Below are 19,793 nucleotides of genomic sequence, written 5' to 3'. Positions count from 1 at the left end.
TCTCTGTACCTGTGTAACCCCCTCCTGACTGCAATTTAGTTTTAAAAACCACCCCTACACAGGTGTTTTAAAATCGGCTGGCATATAAGATGACATTTCTTAATGAAAATGAAATTCAAGAGAAGGAAGAAATACACTAAAAATAGCATGACAATAAAGAGGTGATTTTAATTTCTGCTGTATCTGAATCATGATAGTTTAATGTTAGGTGGGCTATCCCTTTGAGCTATCACCTTAAGATTATATTGAATCAAACATCATTCAAATTTTAAAATCATTGTCTAAAATATTACACTGTGTGTCCTAATGTCAGCATCAATGTTTATCTATAATACTAATTACACATATACATACTTTCAAAGTATAATACACAATGTAACAGATGGCATTTACAAGTTCTGATGAGTGATCAATGACACAAGTATCGAGCAATTTTATTCGTTAGTGATACTATACAATGTATATTTAAATTTGATTGGCTGATGTCATAAATCATGTGATTATGCATATCCCAATCAAAAGTGGTGGAAAAATTCACTAGTGTGTGAGTTGTCTAGGAGCATTGCGTCATATTTGGTGCGAAAAGAGCGGGACTTGTATTGCATGCCTTAAACATTATGCATATAGATTTATCCAAAAATAAAAAAATAAAAAAGGAAGTTAGCTATATTATGTTATGTATGTGTTTTATTTTTATCTCTATATCTACTAATGCACCAAGTTTGGAGCAATAATTTGTAATGATAGACAAAGATGAAACATAATCCATAAATAGTAATGTATTTCATTTTTATCCCTATATCTACTAGTGAATCAAAATTGAAGCAATACTTTGCACCAAATTTGCAGCAATAATATTGTTTGATTTAGAAAAAGTATGGAATTTTACTAAAGTTTATAATTTACTTTTATTATCTAATATGCTTCATTGTCTTGCAGCATCGAACATAACCTTTCTGTGTTTTCAGACTCCCATTGATTTCTATGGCATCCGCGGCCTCAAGGGTGGCGGTTTGAACGATAGGTATGCTGCATTGGAATAGACACAAACGTACCTGTTAAATGTTTGGTAAATTAGAAAAAGGGTCATATAGAGTCGAATGTGTATTCGAAACATCTGGGATGACGCAAGCATCGATCTGCGTCGGATTGAGATCGCGGGAGGGTATATTATGTCACACATTATAACATTTGACGATATTGACACTTTGATAATTACGGCGGATTTAATTTGCGTCGGATATGACGCGAGATTCTAGTGGATTCCATTGTATTATCAGTTGAAGCTTTGATAAATTGGCCCCTAAATGTTTTATGATTGTAAAAAAATAGTTCAATGTAAATAACTTTTGGTATGTTTTATAAAATTGTCTTAAATTTTTCAGAATATGTTTTAATAGATAGATTAATGTATTGTGAGCAGTTTGGGGGAAATTGGTTAAAATCTAAGTTCAATTTTGTACATTAAACCACATTAAGTTCCCCAAAAACCAAGCTTAATGTCATTAATTTGCCTTGTGGGAAACCAAAATCCATGAAACTTCTAGGAAAGGTTTGGAAAGTGACAAACTGAGTTTGTGCCAAGTTTCAATGCAATTGATTGATGTTTAGGCAAATTTTGGTACATTAAGCTCTTTTTTACGTTAAGCCATTCACATGAAATGTTTTAGGATTGTAAAAAATTAGTTAAATGTGAATAACTTTTAGTATGTTTTGTCAAATGTCCTGAAATTTTCAGAATATGTTTAAATAGATAGAATAATGTATTGTGAGAAGTTTAGGGGAAATTGGTTGACATCTAAGTTTAATTTTGTACATTAAGCCACATTAAGCTCCCCAAAAAACAAGCTTAATGTCACTCATTTGCCTTGTGGAAAACCAAAATCCATGAAACGTCTAGGATAGGTTTGGAAAATGACAAACTTAGATTGTGCCAAGTTTCAAGGCAATTGATTGAAGTTTAGGTGAATTTTAGTACATTAAGCTCTTTTTACATTAAGCTGCTCACATTATGAGGCCTATTTATCAAGCCGTCAACCGCAAATATGCTGGAATTCCGCAGCGTAATTGTGGAGAGCCTGATTCCCCTTATTTATCAGTGCCTACAGACCGGCAAAAGTTGAAATTTTAACATACAATCCGCCAATCTCAATCCGACACAGATTGATGCTTATGTCATTACAGATGTTCCGAATGAAAATTCGGCACTATCTGACTACTTTTGCTAGTTAACAAATATCTACCAGGTACGCTCGCCACTATTCCGGCCCAGTGTACCTGGTTTTCAATCCACCGTCCTGGAGGTGGCGGATGCCATAGGAATCAATGGGAGTCTGAAAGCAGTGAAAGCTTATGTTCGCTGCTGCCCGATATCCCATTGATTTCTATTGTATAATAAAAGTTATGTTTACACCTAACACCCTAACATAAACCCTGAGTCTAAACACCCCTAATCTGCCGCCCTGACATCACCGACACCTACATAATACTTATTAACCCCTAATCTGCCGCCCACTACACCGTCGCCACCTACATAAACTTATTAGCCCTTAATCTTCTGCCCCCTACACCGCCACCACCTACATACACTTATTAACCCCTAATCTTCCTCTCCTACACCGCTGCCACCTACATTATACTTATTAACCCCTAATCTGCTGCCACAACACCGCCGCCACCTACATAAAAGTATTAACCCCTATCCAGCCGCTCCCGGAGCCCACAGCAACTAAATTAATGTATTAACCCCTAAACCACTGGCCTCCCAAATCACTACCACTTACTAAACCTATTAACCCTTTAACCGCCAGCCCCCCACATCGCCATAAACTAAATTAACCTATTAACCCCTAAACCTAACAACCTGCTATCTTTATATTAAATATTAACTCATCCCTATCTTATAATAAATTAAAACTTACCTTTAGATTTAAATTAAACTATATTAAACTAAAAATTAACCTAGCCTAACTGTTATACTAAAATTACATTAAACTATATTAAACTAATAATTAACCTACCCTTACTGTTATACTAAAATTGCAATAAACTACTAATTAAATTAAATATATTATTTAGTTAAAAACCTAACCCTACTCAAATAATTTAAATCTACTATTAAAAATTACAAAGTTACAAAAAACTAACAACTAAGTTACACAAAATAACAAACACTAACACCTAGATTTAGAGTTTTGTGTTAGCCGTCAAAAGCAGCGTTAAGGAGTCCTAACGCTGCTTTTGGCCGCCCGCTGGTATTTAGAGTCAGCCAGGAAAGGGTCACCGCGACTCCAGGCTACCGCAGATCCCCTTACGCAAATTGTGTATCCTATCTTTTCAATGGGATCTGCCTAACGCCGGTATTTGGAGTCTTGGAAGAAGTGAGCGGTAGACCCCCTACCGACAAGACTCCTACCGCCAAAAAAAGTCAGTAGTTAAGAGCTGTATGGGCTAACGCCGGAATATAAAGCTCTTAACTACTGTGCTATAAAGTACACTAACAACCATAAACTACCTATGTACCCCTAAACTGAGGCCCCCCACATCGCCGACACTCTAATAAAAAAATTTAACCCCTAATCTGCCGACCGGACACCGCCGCCACCTACATTATAGCTATGAACCCCTAATCTGCTGCCCCTAACATCGCCTACCCCAAATATTATATTTATTAACCCCTAATCTGCCCCCCAACATCGCTGCTACCTAACTACAAGTATTAACCCCTAATCTGCCGACCGGACTTCGCCGCCACTATAATAAATGTATTGACCCCTAAACCGCCGCACTCCCGCCTCGCAAACACTAGAATAAATTTTATTAACCCCTAATCTGCCCTCCCTAACATTGCCGCCACCTACCTACAATTATTAACCCCTAATCTCCCGCCCGCACCGTCGCCGCTACTATAATAAAATTATTAACCCCTAAACCTAACTCTAACCCTAACCCTAACACCCCCCTAGCATAAATATAATTTAAATTAAACAAAATAATATTCCTAAAATTAACTAAAATAATCCTGTTTAAAACTAAATACTTACCTAGAAAATAAACCCTAATATAGCTACAATATAATAAATAATTACATTGTAGCTATTTTAGGATTTATATTTATTTTACAGGCAACTTTGTATTTATTTTAACTAGGTACAATAGCTATTAAATAGTTAATAAATTTTAATAGCTACCTAGTTAAAATAACTACAAAATTACCTGTAAAATAAATCCTAACCTAAGTTACAAATGCACCTAACACTACACTATCATTAAATTAATTAAATAAATTACCTACAATTAGCTAACTTAAAATACCATAAAATAAACTATTCTATAATACAAAAAAACAAACACTAAATTACAAAAAATAAAAAAGAATTACAAGATGTTTAAACTAATTAGACCTAATCTAAGCGCCCTAATAAAATAAAAAATCCCCACAAAATAAAAAAATGACCTACCCTATTCTAAACTACCAAAGTAATCATCTCTTTTACAAGCCCTTAAAAGGGCTTTTTGCGGGGCATTGCCCCAAAGTAATCAGATTTTTTACCTGAAAATAAAAATACAATACCCCACCAACATTACAACCCACCACCCACATGCCCCTACTCTAACCCATCCAAACCCCCCTTAAAAAACCTATCGCTAACCCCTTGAAAATCATCCTACCTTGAGTCGTCTTCACCCAGCCGAGCCGAATTCTTCATCCAAGGTGGGCAGAGGAGGTCCTTCATCCGGTAGAAGTCTTCATCCAAGCGGGGCAAGAAGAGGTCCTCCATCCGGTAGAAGTGTTCATCCAGGTGGTGTCTTCAATCTTCATCCATCCGGAGTGGAGCGGAGCCATCTTCAAAGGAGCCGATGCGGAGCCATCCTCTTCAACCGACGACTTCCCGACGAATGAAGGTTCCTTTAAGGGATGTCATCCAAGATGGCGTCCCTTCAATTCCGATTGGCTGATAGGATTCTATCAGCCAATCGGAATTAAGGTAGAAAAAATCTGATTGGCTGATTCAATCAGCCAATCAGATTGAAGTTCAATCTGATTGGCTGATCCAATCAGCCAATCGTATTGAGCTTGCATTCTATTGGCTGTTCTGATTGGCCAATAGAATGCAAGCTCAATACGATTGGCTGATTGGATCAGCCAATCGGAATTGAAGGGACGCCATCTTGAATGACGTCCCTTAAAGGAACCTTCATTCGTCGGGAAGTCGTCGGTTGGAGAGGATGGCTCCGCGTCAGCTCCTTTGAAGATGGCTCCGCTCCGCTCCGGATGGATGAAGATTGAAGATGCCGCCTGGATGAACACTTTTTCCAGATGGAGGACCTCTTCTTTCCCCCGCTTGGATGAAGACTTCTACCGGATGAAGGACCTCCTCTGCGCACCTTGGATGAAGAATTCGGCTTGGCTGGGTGAAGACGACTCAAGGTAGGATGATCTTCAGGGGTTTAGCGATAGGTTTTTTAAGGGGGGTTTGGGTGGGTTAGAGTAGGGGTATGTGGGTGGTGGGTTGTAATGTTGGGGGGGAGTATTGTATTTTTATTTTCAGGTAAAAGAGCTGATTTACTTTTGGGCAATGCTCCGCAAAAAGCCCTTTTAAGGGCTGGTAAAAGAGCTGATTACTTTGGTAATTTAGAAAAGGGTAGGGCATTTTTTTATTTTGGGGGGATTTTTTATTTTATTAGGGGCTTAGATTAGGTGTAATTAGTTTAAACATCTTGTAATTCTTTTTTATTTTTTGTAATTTAGTGTTTGTTTGTTTTTTGGAATTATAGAATACTGTAGTTTATTTTATTGTATTTTAAGTTAGCTAATTGTAGGTAATTTATTTAATTAATTTAATGATAGTGTAGTGTTAGGTATATTTGTAACTTAGGTTAGGATTTATTTTACAGGTAATTTTGTACTTATTTTAACTAGGTAGCTATTAAATAGTTATTAACTATTTAATAGCTATTGTACCTAGTTAAAATAAATACAAAGTTGCCTGTAAAATAAATATAAATCCTAAAATAGCTACAATGTAATTATTAATTATATTGTAGCTATATTAGGGTTTATTTTCTAGGTAAGTATTTAGTTTTAAATAGGATTATTTTAGTTAATTTTAGGAATATTATTTTGTTTAATTTAAATTATATTAATGTTAGGGGGGTGTTAGGGTTAGGGTTAGAGTTAGGTTTATGGGTTAATAATTTTATTATAGTAGCGGCGACGGTGCGGGCGGGAGATTAGGGGTTAATAATTGTAGGTAGGTGGCAGCGATAATAGGGAGGGCAGATTAGGGATTAATACTATTTATTCTAGTGTTTGCGAGGCGGGAGTGCGGCGGTTTAGGGGTTAATACATTTATTATAGTGGTGGCGAAGTCCGGTCGGCAGATTAGGGGTTAATAAGTGTAGGTAAGGTGGCAGGGACGTGGGGGGGACAGATTAGGGGTTAATAAATATAATATAGGGGTCGGCGATGTTAGGGTCAGCAGATTAGGGTTCATAGGGATAATGTAGGTTGCAGCGGTGTACGGAGCGGCAGATTCAGCGATAGCGGGGGCGGCAGATTAGGGGTTAGTAAGTGTAAGGTTAAGGGTCTTTAGACTCGGGGTTCATGTTAGGGTGTTAGGTGCAGACTTAGAGAGTGTTTCCCCATAGGAAACAATGGGGCTGCGTTAGGAGCTAAACGCTGCTTTTTTGCAGGTGTTAGGTTTTTTTCAGCCCAACCTGCCCCATTGTTTCCTATGGGGATATCATGCATGAGCACGTTTTTCCAGCTTACCGCTACCGTAAGCAACGCTGGTATTGAGGGTTGAAGTGCAGCTAAATTAGGCTCAACGCATCCTTTTCTGAGCCTAACGCAGCCCCTCAGACAACTCTCAATACCAGCGTTGTCTTAAGGGTGTGCTGGGGAAAAAAGCAACATTAGCTACAAAAAAAATAAACACTAAGTTACACAAAATAAAAAATAAATTATCAAATATTTAAACTAATTACACCTAATCTAAGAGCCCTATGAAAATATAAAAGCCCCCCAAAATAAAAAAAATCCCTCAGCCTACAATAAACTACCAATGGCCCTTAAAAGGGATTTTGCAGAGCATTGCCCCAAAGAAATTATCTCTTTTCCCTGTAAAAAAAAAATACAAACACCTCCAACAGTAAAACCCACCACCCACACAACCAAACCCCCCAAATAAAAACATAATCTAAAAAACCTATGCTCCCCATTGCCCTGAAAAGGGCATTTGGATGGGCATTGCCCTTAAAAGGGCATTTAGCTCTTTTTCATTGCCCAAACCCTAATCTAAAAATAAAACCCACCCAATAAACCCTTAAAAAAATCCTAACACTAACCCCCGAAGATCCACTTACAGTTTCTCAAGACCCAACATCCATCCTCAACGAAGCGGCAGAAGTCCTCATCGAAGTGGCAGAAGTCCTCAGCAAGGCCGGTAGAAGTCTTCATCCAAACAGGCAGAAGTCTTCATCCAGACGGCATCTTCTATCTTCAACCATCCCAGTATGGAGCGCCTTCATCTTCAAGACATCCTCTTCTCTTGACGTCTTCTTCCGAATGAAGGTTCCTTTAAATGACATCATCCAAGATGGTGTCCCTTAGATTCCAATTGTCTGATAGAATTCTATCAGCCAATCGGAATTAAGGTCCTATTGGCTGTTACAATTAGCCAATAGGATTGAGCTGTCATCCTATTGGCTGATCCAATCAGCCAATAGGATTGAGCTTGCATTCTATTGGCTATTCCAATCAGCCAATAGAATGCGAGCTCAATCCTATATGAATCCTAATATGAATAACTTTTGGAATGTTTTATCAAATTTTTCATTTTCCATGAAACTTCTAGGATAGGCTTGGGTCGTGGAAATCTTGGGTTGTGCAAAATTATGCAGCAATTGATTAACATTTGACCACTTTTTTACTCATTAAGCTACATTAAGCCATTTTCACATTACATGTTTTAGGATGTCCCCTTTTATCACACAGGGTAATATCTTCAGTAAGAATAAACAGAAAGTATTTCATGTCTTATCTTCACCTTGTAATTCTGCATATTTTAAAAAGGGAGGCAGGGATTTATATAAACAGCTTATGTACAGCAGTATAATACAATATCACTTATCTGCAATGATCTTACTGAGGCCTACAGTTAACATGTATTCCTAGTTAACCAGATATACATAGCACTCTTTTGGAGACATGGGAATATATCTTCAGAAAATATTTACAGAGTTCCCTTTATATCCTGTCTTTGCTTTATAGGCCTGCATGTTTGTCACAGCATATGAGAAATTCTAAAGCAGTTCATGTATAGCTGTACTGTGTAGTCAAAATAACATTTATCTTAAAGAATGGATGAAATTCAGTGCAGTACTGCTTGCTGTCTGGAGTATATGTAATGCGTGCTTGATGGTAGGTATAGGAGCTCTTTTTTCCACAGCCACCTCTTCTACTCCTACGGAGTTTCCTCGGTTGTGGGTTCAGACCTGGTAGGGGTGTTGCCTTCTATCTCCATTCACTGATGCCGATTGGGGCACACGGCTCAAAGAATCTCTCTGTCCTAGGATGATGTCGCTCCAGTGTCTGAAGTCATAGAGGCCTATGTATCAAAGGTCTTGCGGACCTGATCCGACAGTGCGGATCAGGTCCACAAGACCTCGCTGAATGCGGAGAGCAATAGGTCTCCATATTCAGCATTGCACCAGCAGCTCACAAGAGCTGCTGGTGCAGCGCCGCCCCCTGCAGACTTGCAGCCAATGGGCCGCCAGCAGGGAGGTGTCTATCAACCCGATCGTACTCGTTCGGGTTGAATTGTGGCGATTCCTGTCCGCCTACTCAGAGCAGGTGGACAGGTTATAGAGCAGTGGTCTTTAGACCGCTGCTTCATAACTGCTGTTTCTGGGCCTCATAGACTCTTTACTCCAGAAGGAGGCTGCAGTGGTTTCTGGCTGGATCAGCACTTTTTCTCGCCTACGTCCCACAATGCTGCTACGGTTCCGGCTTGGTCTCTTTCGGCGAGCCTCTTCACGCACGTCTTACTCAGAGCTCCGCCAACAGGAAGTCTGATTGTAAATATTACTCGTAGATGATGTAGTTCTAAAGTGCCTTTAAAAGTATGTGCATCCTGCCAAGATACATATTGCATTCATATGGATACTGAGTGTTGGGGCTGTATTGTGATGACAATAGGTTAATGTCACACATGCAAATGAGTATTTCTCTTGCAGAGTGAACAAAGGGGTGACATGAATAGAGAATTCCTGTAACCTTGAGAGGTATGAATGGGCTATTGTATGTGCCAATTTCTGGAGATCTTCAAGTTTCTATTTTTAAAACAGGCACTTAAAACAAAGAGTCCGTTTCAAGATATGTTTGGTTGAAAAGGCTTTCAGAGTGATCAGTTTTTAACAAACAACACAATATAGCATTGTGATCACTCAAGAAACTCAGCTCCAAATTCAGCTGAAGGGAAAAAATAACTTTCTGGGGCATATCGCAGATAGATTGTGATTGGTGCTTACATTAAGAACTCCACTATTTGAAGGGTTTTTTTGTTTTGTTTTTTTTTTGCTCCATCAGCTTACTGCTCAAACGATATCTGACATGAATTTTACTTTGCACCCCAATAGAAATCTAAAATGTGTGTCTTTAATGCACATACTTTATCTGACATACAGATGTTAGCATGCACCAGATTATTTCTCAAGCAATAAGAAATACCTTTGGACTTGTAATATGAGTGTAAAAATACAAGTAATAAGGATTTTGCTCTAGTGATGTCAATTTGCCTTACTGCTTACATTGTTGTGCTCCATTTCTATTCAAGGCCAGTATAGCTGTAGGATTGCTGACAACAGCCTTGCAGTAATAGTCACACTACTAGGACACAACGTTAAATAGATGTGTGATACCCAGTTAGAAAACTTTGTGGGTGTGTAAATTAAAGTAGTAGAAAAAAATAGAGAATATAGAGATGGGCGAGTTTTGGCACAATAGGACTTGCTGTAATATTGATAGCAGCAATGTTGGCACTTGGGCAGTGCATACACAATAGGACGTGCTGTGGAATTGCTGGTGCAACTCAAAGAAAAAATATTTGTATATTTTTTCCCATTCTATTGTCTTTCGCCTAAATTTAGAGTTCTGTGTTAGCTGTCAAAACCAGCGTTAGGGGGTCCTAACACTGGTTTTGGCCACCCGCTGGTATTTAGAGTCAGTCAGGAAAGGGTCTAACGCTCACTTTCCAGCCGCGACTTTTCCATACCGCAGATCCCCTTACGTCAATTGCGTATCCTATCTTTTCAATGTGATCTTTCTAACGCCGGTATTTAGAGTCTTGGCTGAAGTGAGCGTTAGAAATCTAACGACAAGACTCCAGCCGCAGAAAAAAGCCAGGAGTTAAGAGCTTTCTGGGCTAACCCCGGTTCATAAAGCTCTTAACTACTGTGCTCTAAAGTACACTAACACCCATAAACTACCTATGTACCCCCCCACATCGCCGCCACTCTATTAATTTTTTTTAACCCCTAATCTGCCGACCGCACACCGCCGCAACCTACATTATCCCTATGTACCCCTAATCTGCTGCCCCTAACATCGCCGACCCCTACATAATATTTATTACCCCCTAATCTTCCCCCCCAATGTCGCCGCTACCTACCTACCATTATTAACCCCTAACCTGCCGACCGGACCTCACCGCTACTCTAATAAATGTATTAACCCCTAAAGCTAAGTCTAACCCTAACACTAACACCCCCCTAAGTTAAATATAATTTTATTCTAACGAAATAAAATAATTCTTATTAAATAAATGAATCCTATTTAAAGCTAAATACTTACCTGTAAAATAAACCCTAATATAGCTACAATATAACGAATAATTATATTGTAGCTATTTTAGGATTAATATTTATTTTACAGGCAACTTTGTATTTATTTTAACCAGGTACAATAGCTATTAAATAGTTAATAACTATTTAATAGTTACCTAGTTAAAATAATTACAAAATTACCTGTAAAATAAATAACCTAACCTAAGTTACAATTAAACCTAACACTACACTATCAATAAATTAATTAAATAAATTATCTACAATTATCTACAATTAAATCAACTAAACTAAATTACAAAAAAAACAAACACTAAGGGCTCCATGTACTAAGCAGTCAATCTCGCGTCAAAACTCGCAAACTGATATGTACAAAGTCGTCAACTATGTTCAAACTCGCATCTTTAAAATTGCGAGCGTACTTATCCGCCAAACCTCGCTACCTCTCCATTTTTCACTGTAATTAGACACATTTGATCACAAACTCGCCAAAAACGAATGTACTAAAAAATCTATTTGTCTGCTCGCGACAATTTCCGCTCCCACCTCGTTATTTTTGCCTCGCCACCTTTTAGGTGGCGGGTAAGGTACAAAACAATAGGAAAGTCACTCTAGACGCCAGTCTAGACATATATAAAAGGCAGTAATATCAGCATTGTACTTACAGCATAACTGGCGTCTAATTTGTCTCTCATTTCCATGTACATAAATTGCGCCCAATTTGTCGAATGTAATTAAAGAGTAATCTGTATATTTTAAATTTGTATTGTATAGTTGTCAATCTTTATAATTATTTTTATATTAATATTTATATTTATTATATCTTCTATTAGGAGATGGAGGCTACTCATGTACAGAATGGCTGTTGACTCTCTATAACAACCCACAGACCAGAAGTCAAGTACGTTTCAATGAAGCTCACCGATCTACCAGGGGGATAATTGCTGATGCGAAAAGTGAGGATTCTTGGATTTTGAAGTGGTTTCAGATCCAGATGAAGCCATATCCAAATTGTAAATAAATATTACAAAAATAACGCTCTGTAATCACTCTTCAAAAAATTTTGAACAATAATAAAGTTGTTTAGATAAGTTGAACTTTTATAGGAGCAAAATTCTATTCCCGCGACTACTATGATGTTCGTGACACCTTGCATATCACGTGTTAATAATTGGCCAGACAATTCAACTGAAAGTTAAGTACATCAGCTTAGTCGCGGCGAGCGAGGCGTCAAATTTATCAATAATCCGCCACTGCTCGCGGCGGGCTAGACGTGTCTATTTATTGGGGGATTATTAGTACATAGTGACAGCGGACACCATTTCGCCCGCAGCGAGTAACGGCGAGTTTATCCGCGTCTAAAATGACGGATGAATTGACGGCTTAGTACATGGAGCCCTAAATTACAAAAAAAAAAACAAACACTAAATTACAAAAAATTAAAAAAGATTACAAGAATTTTAAACTAATTACACCTACTCTAAGCCCCCTAAAAAAATAACAAAGCCCCCCCCCCCAAACAAAATGCCCTACCCTATTCTAAAATAAAAATTTTACAGCTCTTTTACCTTACCAGCCCTTAAAAGGGCCTTTTGCGGGGCATGCCCCAAAGAAAACAGCTCTTTTGCATTTAAATAAACATACAATACCCCCCAACATTACAACCCACCACCCACATACCCCTAATCTAACCCAAACCCCCCTTAAAAAACCTAACACTAAGCCCCTGAAGATCTTCCTACCTTGTCTTCACCACGCCGGGTATCACCGATCCATCCAGAAGAGGGTCCGAAGTCTTCATCCAATCCGACAAGAAGAGGTAATTTAAAGGAACCTTCATTCGGACTTAGGACGTCGTTAGAAGAGGATGGATCCGTGTCGGCTGCTTCAAGATGGTCCCGCTTCGCGCCGGATGGAAGAAGATAGAAGATGCCGCTTGGATGAAGATGTTTGCCAGTCCGGATTTCCTCTTCTTGCCGGATAGGATGAAGACTTCAGAGCCTCTTCTGGACCTCTTCTTGCCGGATAGGATGAAGACTTCGGACCCTCTTCTGGACGGATCGGTGATACCCGGCGTGGTGAAGACAAGGTAGGAAGATCTTCAGGGGCTTAGTGTTAGGTTTTTTTAAGGGGGGTTTGGGTTAGATTAGGGGTATGTGGGTGGTGGGTTGTAATGTTGGGGGGGTATTGTATGTTTATTTAAATGCAAAAGAGCTGTTTTCTTTGGGGCATGCCCCGCAAAAGGCCCTTTTAAGGGCTGGTAAGGTAAAAGAGCTGTAATTTTTTTATTTTAGAATCGGGTAGGGCATTTTTTTATTTTGGAGGGCTTTGTTATTTTTTTAGGGGGCTTAGAGTAGGTGTAATTAGTTTAAAATTCTTGTAATCTTTTTTATTTTTTGTAATTTAGTGGGGGTTTTTCGTAATTTAGTGTTTGTTTTTGTAATTTAGTTTAGTTGATTTAATTGTAGATAATTGTAGATAGTTTATTTAATTAATTTATTGATAGTGTAGTGTTAGGTTTAATTGTAACTTAGGTTAGGATTTATTTTACAGGTAATTTTGTAATTATTTTAACTAGGTAACTATTAAATAGTTATTAACTATTTAATAGCTATTGTACCTGGTTAAAATAAATACAAAGTTGCCTGTAAAATAAATATTAATCCTAAAATAGCTACAATATAATTATTATTTATATTGTAGCTATATTAGGGTTTATTTTACAGGTAAGTATTTAGCTTTAAATAGGATTAAAATTTTAAATAGGATTAATTTATTTAATAAGAATTATTTTATTTAGTTAGAATAAAATTATATTTAACTTAGGGGGGTGTTAGTGTTAGACTTAGCTTTAGGGGTTAATACATTTATTAGAGTAGCGGTGAGGTCCGGTCGGCAGATTAGGGGTTAATAATTGTAGGTAGGTGGCGGCGACGTTGAGGGCGGCAAATTAGGGGTTAATAAATATAATATAGGGGTCGGCGGTCTTAGGGGCAGCAGATTAGGGGTACATAGGGATAACGTACGTTGCGGCAGTGTACGGAGCGGCAGATTAGGGGTTAAAAATAATATGCAGATTAGGGTTTAATAAGTGTAAGGTTAGGGGTGTTTAGACTCGGGGTTCATGTTAGGGTGTTAGGTGCAGACTTAGGAAGTGTTTCCCCATAGGAAACAATGGGGCTGCGTTAGGAGCTGAACGCTGCTTTTTTGCAGGTGTTAGGTTTTTTTCCAGCTCAAACTGCCCCATTGTTTCCTATGGGGAATCATGCACAAGCACGTTTTTGAAGCTGGCCGCGTCCGTAAGCAACGCTGGTATTTAGAGTTGCAGTGGCGGTAAATATGCCTGTACGCTCCCTTTTTGGAGCCTAACGCAGCCCTTCAGAGAACTCTAAATACCAGCGTTGTTTAAAAGGTGCGGGGGAAAAAAAAACACGAGTAGCAAACGCACCCCTTTGGCCGCAAAACTCTAAATCTAGGCGTTTGTTTCTCTTTATTCTCTGTCTTCTTTATTATATATTATAATAAAAACAAAAATGCAAAGCCGTCTGTTTAGCACAGGGAAGCAAGCTGACTTTGCAAGTAAAGAAAATTGAAAGGAAAAGACTTTTCTAACTTTTTTTTACAATTTGAATCTTACATAATTATTGTCCAACATGGGGATCAGTCAACTGACAAGAATTTTTGTGGATCGTTATTGGATGTTTTACTGAATGGCCGAATTAATCAATAATTTTTCTATGCTGCAAATGTTCATTCATTTATTATTTAAAGGGAGCACTTTTTTGAACAGCTTTATTTTGTATCTTTTGCTGAATTTGTGTAGGTTTTTCAAAGTAGTTCAGGCTTGCTTGTTATGTTTTGTATTTATTCTGATGTTTAATTGAGAACCAAGAAGTGTTTATGCTGATTTTAATTTTTACACAGCATGCAACTGCCTTATTCTAAGACTGCGTTAAATAAATATTTATTTTTAATTTGTGAAAACATCATTATACAGGATTAAGATTAACTATGATCATGATTCCATATTTGTGCTTAGCATGTTCCTGATTAAATCTACTATCCTTAGCTAAATAAAAAGAGTAAACTTTTCCAACGGTCAACAAATATTAACATTTTAATTCATATATTTTACACAATAAATTCAAATTTACAAGAAAAATTAAAGTTATGGCATTAAATTCTTTAGAGACAATTTATGAAAATTAAATGTGTTGTACAATGAAGAGAAAAGCTGACAGCTATTGCTTCTATGTCAGTCAAATAAAGACAGGAAAAGTGAAGAGTGTAATATTTAATTTCTACAAATAAGCTGCAAAAGGCAACAAAGTAATTGTGCACCACATTACTCTGACAAAATAAACTATGACATTGCCTTGAGAAAACCCCACAGGCAAGTGGCAATAATTAATGGAAAAAGACATAAGGCTTGAAAAGGTTGCTCTTGGACAAAATCTTGACTAATATAGTTGTATTAAATTAAGATGTTTGTGCATTCTTTTCCTCAGGGAGAAATTACACACAGTGGACATCTACAATTCGCGATTGCTTAAGCTTTAAATTGGCAGAATGATATTATGGTATACAGGGAGTGCAGAATTATTAGGCAAGTTGTATTTTTGAGGATTAATTTTATTATTGAACAACAACCATGTTCTCAATGAACCCAAAAAACTCATTAATATCAAAGCTGAATAGTTTTGGAAGTAGTTTTTAGTTTGTTTTTAGTTATAGCTATTTTAGGGGGATATCTGTGTGTGCAGGTGACTATTACTGTGCATAATTATTAGGCAACTTAACAAAAAACAAATATATACCCATTTCAATTATTTATTTTTACCAGTGAAACCAATATAACATCTCAACATTCACAAATATACATTTCAGACATTCAAAAACAAAACAAAAACAAATCAGTGACCAATATAGCCACCTTTCTTTGCAAGGACACTCAAAAGCCTGGCATCCATGGATTCTGTCAGTGTTTTGATCTGTTCACCATCAACATTGCGTGCAGCAGCAACCACAGCCTCCCAAACACTGTTCAGAGAGGTGTACTGTTTTCCCTCCTTGTAAATCTCACATTTGATGATGGACCACAGGTTCTCAATGGGGTTCAGATCAGGTGAACAAGGAGGCCATGTCATTAGATTTTCTTCTTTTATACCCTTTCTTGCCAGCCACGCTGTGGAGTACTTGGACGCGTGTGATGGAGCATTGTCCTGCATGAAAATCATGTTTTTCTTGAAGGATGCAGACTTCTTCCTGTACCACTGCTTGAAGAAGGTGTCTTCCAGAAACTGGCAGTAGGACTGGCAGTTGAGCTTGACTCCATCCTCAACTCGAAAAGGCCCCACAAGCTCATCTTTGATGATACCAGCCCAAACCAGTACTCCACCTCCCCCTTGCTGGCGTCTGAGTCGGACTGGAGCTCTCTGCCCTTTACCAATCCAGCCACGGGCCCATCCATCTGGCCCATCAAGACTCACTCTCATTTCATCAGTCTATAAAACCTTAGAAAAATCAGTCTTGAGATATTTCTTGGCCCAGTCTTGACGTTTCAGCTTGTGTGTCTTGTTCAGTGGTGGTCGTCTTTCAGCCTTTCTTACCTTGGCCATGTCTCTGAGTATTGCACACCTTGTGCTTTTGGGCACTCCAGTGATGTTGCAGCTCTGAAATATGGCCAAACTGGTGGCAAGTGGCATCTTGGCAGCTGCACGCTTGACTTTTCTCAGTTCATGGGCAGTTATTTTGCGCCTTGGTTTTTCCACACGCTTCTTGCGACCCTGTTGACTATTTTGAATGAAACGCTTGATTGTTCGATGATCACGCTTCAGAAGCTTTGCAATTTTAAGAGTGCTGCATCCCTCTGCAAGATATCTCACTATTTTTTACTTTTCTGAGCCTGTCAAGTCCTTCTTTTGATCCATTTTGCCAAAGGAAAGGAAGTTGCCTAATAATTATGCACACCTGATATAGGGTGTTGATGTCATTAGACCACACCCCTTCTCATTACAGAGATGCACATCACCTAATATGCTTAATTGGTAGTAGGCTTTCGAGCCTATACAGCTTGGAGTAAGACAACATGCATAAAGAGGATGATGTGGTCAAAATACTCATTTGCCTAATAATTCTGCACTCCCTGTAGGTGATATTAAAATGTCTTGTATATCATTAGCATTAGAAATGTATGTTTATCAGTTGGGCCATGATACATGATTTATCGGAAATAACAGTAAACTATTTAAATACAAGCAAACTTTTTTCATTACAATAATACCCTACTATCTTGGAAAAATAACCACAGAAGAGAATATTTGTAAAACATTTGTAATAGAAATAATTCTACGCTCAAATTGTATATTTCCTTTAAAATAAGGTTTGTAAAAATCAGAACAGTTCTAATATTAGCATAGCATGGTTGCACTTATATTTTGCATCTAAGTTAAATTCATGTTATTACTACTTCCACCACAGCAATTACATTAAAATGTAAAAATATTCCAATTGGAAGAATTATCAATCCCTCAAATTTCACCATAAAGTGCCTACAATACAATAAAACATCTTTGTGCTAAATCTCATAAAGATTGTTACAGCAGTTTTGCTGTAAGTTTGGCTATGTTTCAGATATATCACGTGTTCTGTTGTGCAGGTCAAATAATGGTTTATATTGTAAGTTAGATGCAGGTGGTGAAACATCATACTGTAGTTAACATGCTATATCACACAGTTTCCGCAATGAAAACAGCTATTCTTTGCCATAGGACAAAATTACCTGCTGAATTTTCTCAAAGAAAGCGCCAATCAGAGGTGCAAAATGCGTCAGTTAGTCTCTGTACTCAGAGGTGTGTGTGTTATTTGTCCTTCCGAAAAATGACAGTGGTAGTAGCTGGTAAACGCATAAGGGTACCTTTAAATGTGGAAGTTTAAGATGCAAATCATGTGACCATATACTGAAGAGTACTCATTTTGAGTCTTACAGAACAGGAATGAGGTTTGAGACATCCCAGTGCATCAATAGTAGCATGTGCTTCATTGTGTACCTCATTTCTTGTGTTGACTGCAAATTGCAGTATGTTGGCCTCACCACTAGGGAGGTGAGGTCAATAATTTGTGAACATTTAAGCAATATTAACTGCAATAAAGAATGCCCAGCCCTAGCAACACATTTTATACACCGACATCAAAAATCAGTAGAAACTCTAAAATGGCAAGCAATAGAACTAGTGAGATGCCCCAAAAGAGGGGGCGATAGAGTTAAAGAGTTATCCCGCAGAGAAACTTTCTGGATCTTTAAATTAGAGACCAGATATCCTAAGGGTTTCAATTCAGTTTATGATATAATAAATCACTGGGAACATTAGATTGATTAATTCTGTAAGCCTATTAGTTTTCCAGTGTTACATTTGAATTCTTATATTAACCCTATATATATGGGGATTGTAATTTTATATTCTGTTCAGACTATTGTGATGGCACCTGAGGTGCCAGTCTCCATTTATCCAGATATACATACATACATATATATACCTCTTGATTCAAAAATACTTAAATGATAGAATTTTAATATAATTTATTTAGTCCTAGGGGTTAATGACCCTTAAGAGGTATATACTCCTCTCTACTTGCTGTTTACATCATGTTGTGTAGTATGTGATAGCACTTAATTGACCAGTCTCTTTTCATATACACCTCCATATATATATATATATATATATATTAATTTCTCTGGATTTAAATCCTCGAATATTATCTTTTTTATTTTTTTTTAGTAATTTTACACCCTCTTAGGTACATATTCTTTTGTCCCTTGATGATAATAAACTTACAAAAATTAACTTATATCCATAGCTACAGTACGTAGTTTTTTACATTGAAATACAAATATCTAAGATAAAGTTGGTTCATGGGGCATATAATATAACATAACATGTGGGCTTATGTATAATTACTATCATAATGTATTACTAATATATATAACTAGAATAGTGACTCACCTATATAGGCAGCTAAATGAATTTAGCGAATGTGTTATATTACTTTATTCCAGAGATATAGTCATATATAATTATATGCATCAAATCCACTTGTACATTATGAGGATCATTTTTCTGCCTATCATCTAGGTATGTATATCCTATACTGTAATACTAATATATTATACTATTTTCCTAATGTAGTTTTCTTTTAGCATTTAAACTCTATTTTACATAGGTTTGCAGATGCAGGAGAAGTAGCAATTTGTAAGACTTAGTTTAGATTTCCAATTTAGTGTAGTAATTAGTAGTACCAGGTGCTCATTGTTAATTTGTATTATTAATGTATTCAGAGCACACTGCCCCATCTATCTGTGAGGACAGGGAAACCCGAAACGCGTCCTTAGACTGGGGATGTGTGTTGCTCTTACTATTTTTTAATAGCCTAGCCTAGCTTGTGCCTATTTTTGGAAGCTGCCCAGAATAGCTGATTGCAGCCCGTATCGGAGGCCTGTCTTTCTCCACTTTCACTAAAATGTCTAGGCTCCTTCCTCTTTTATATATTACTATATTTAAAATGTCAAACAATCATGAAATATAATGTACAATATCCTGTTGTTCTCCCTATGAATTGCTCCTACAGGTTTCTTCAAAATATATGTTTCATCCACTTTTTTTTCTCCCTCCTTCCTTTTTTTCCTCTGATAATTCTTTCTTTCACTTTGCCCTCCTATTCAAATTTACTTTTACTTTCCTAGATCTTCTCTTTTACTATTCTCAGAATGTATAATTCTCAAAACCTATTTTCTTATTATCATTTAAAAAATAAGCATTTTATGGAAATTGACTGCTTTCTCAGAAGTTTTTCAGACAAGCCTGTCAATAATCCAGGATGACTAACATTTAATTTTGCCAGAGCAGGGGGTGGATTACACAAGCGATTGTTCTCGCAGTCTTGAATTCTGT

Source organism: Bombina bombina, chromosome 3 (genome assembly GCF_027579735.1).
Source record: "Bombina bombina isolate aBomBom1 chromosome 3, aBomBom1.pri, whole genome shotgun sequence".
NCBI lineage: Eukaryota > Metazoa > Chordata > Amphibia > Anura > Bombinatoridae > Bombina > Bombina bombina.
Note: the sequence above shows the minus strand (reverse complement) of the source record.